Genomic DNA, 2,181 nt, shown 5'->3' with positions numbered 1-2,181 from the left:
ATGGCAAATGAGTATTCGTTGGTATATCAATAGAGAACGTCCAATCTCTGGTGGCGCAGGCGGTAAATATACAACCTGGAATATTTAAGGAATAATAGCAATGATACTTTAATGATTATAGAACTGGATACACTAGGGGGGAATTCCGGTCGCTTGTAAGACAACTGGAGAAGGGGGGGGGGGGTAGAGTCTGGCTGTATCCGTCTGGCCGAGGGTATCCTGGGAGAACCCACGGTTGTGCGGCTCGGTGCCTCAGCGATCCTCGATCCACAGATGAAAGCAGTTGGACTCTCTGTGGGCCGGCTTCCTCCGGTCCACGATGGAGAGACGTGAAGCGACCTCGTCGTGTAGAGCGTCTCCTCACCTGTCGTCCTCTCCGGGGGGGGGGTTTCCAACACACGGCAGTGTTGGTCTTTATCCATAGAATAATCACTGTATACAAAGCATAATCCGTGCCTGGGAAGGCGGGCTGTCGTCGGTAGAATAATCCGGTATGCAGGTCCACTCGCTCGTCGGCTCTGGGGCTCCTCGGGTGCAGCCTCACATGGGGTCGGCCACCCTGGATAAGCAGCCAGTTCTACCCGAAACGATGGGGGTACTGACTACGATAGTATTCTCACCGCACGAAGCACTACATATGAATAGACTATTATTAGCTTAATAGACTACGTCCAACTCGACGATATAGTGCCAAATATGACTATCCAAATATTAATATACACGATGTCTCAATACCGATGGTAGGCCGAACTTGGCCTTACTCCCACACGTGGCGTCGCGGGGAGGCTTTACGTCTGTCACTCTATTGGAGGGTAAGAAACTGGACTAAAAAGGAAGTCCTACTTTAGTAGCGCAGTATATATACGCACTATGAACAAATAGTACCATTAGTGGTGCGGTAGCCAGATTCCTACGCGGAACTAGGACTTGTTCGTACATGTTGAGCGGTACGTTTGAACTGGGTCTGGGGGGTATGGCAGCCTGGCACCAAGGTCTCGACCAATAGTAGAATGGGGACTATTATGGGATGTTCAGTAGGCTAGATTAGATATTCAATGCATATTGTACAAGGAATATACAAGGGATATCAGGGAATATTAGAGAATATACAAATACAATTAAATATATATATATAAATAAATATATATATTCGGTTTAATCTGGCCCTTCACAACAAAGACAGTAGAGCTTGAGTACTTTCGATATACTTTCGATAGGGTTTTAATTCAAACCCCCTCAATGTACAGTGATTCAAACCCCCTCAATGTACAAGTTCAAGTTCAAGTTTCTTTATTAGTTGTCATACAGAAGTACAGAATACTTTTATACAAAATGCTTCTTTCTGTTACGCTTCAGAGACTGTGCTAGACGCGAAATAACGTTATGAATAAAACGCGAAATAACATTATATAACGTTATTTTATATAACGTTATGAGTGAATCTTAATAACGTTATGAGTGAATCTGGTAGTTGTTTTGATAAATATGTATTCTACATTCAATATATGCATGGATTCAAACATAACATTACATTTCCGCTCGCCTCCGATTACGCTCGCCTCTTGGAGCTAAACCAATCAGAGAGGGGCTTCGCTCAACCAATCAGAGAGGGGCTTCGCTGTACGCGGCTAGCCAATCAGAGAGCGTCTCCGCAAACTGCGGCTACGGAAAAAAATATGTATATGGGATGTATATGTTATGGACCAATGCTAAATATGTACATATTATGGCGTATAAATAATAATAATTATATGTTGGATATATGCAAGATACATATATGTGCATATATATATATATATATATATATATATATATATATATATATATATATATATATATATATATATATATATATATATATATATATATATATATATATATATATATATATTATGGATATTAAATATTCACATGTATTTTTTACCTATGGGAATATACCCCACATTTATATGGTTGAAAAATTATGGATTTGGGCTTTATAAGTGTCAGCGCGCAATTTTAGCCTACCGTGACTTCCTCTTTTTGATTTAAGGGTTCATTATTTTCAACATAATATAATGTACTGTACATATATAAACATTCAATGCTTTTGTCACATCTGCCTTGACATATGCACAAAGACTAACATTAATTGTTTTGTGATAGTCTCATATTTATAGAAAAAATCTCCTCTCCTCAGAC

The sequence above is a fragment of the Notolepis coatsorum genome (genome assembly GCF_963971535.1).
Source record: "Notolepis coatsorum genome assembly, chromosome: 10".
Classification (NCBI taxonomy): Eukaryota; Metazoa; Chordata; class Actinopteri; order Aulopiformes; family Paralepididae; genus Notolepis; species Notolepis coatsorum.
This window is presented reverse-complemented; position numbering follows the sequence as displayed.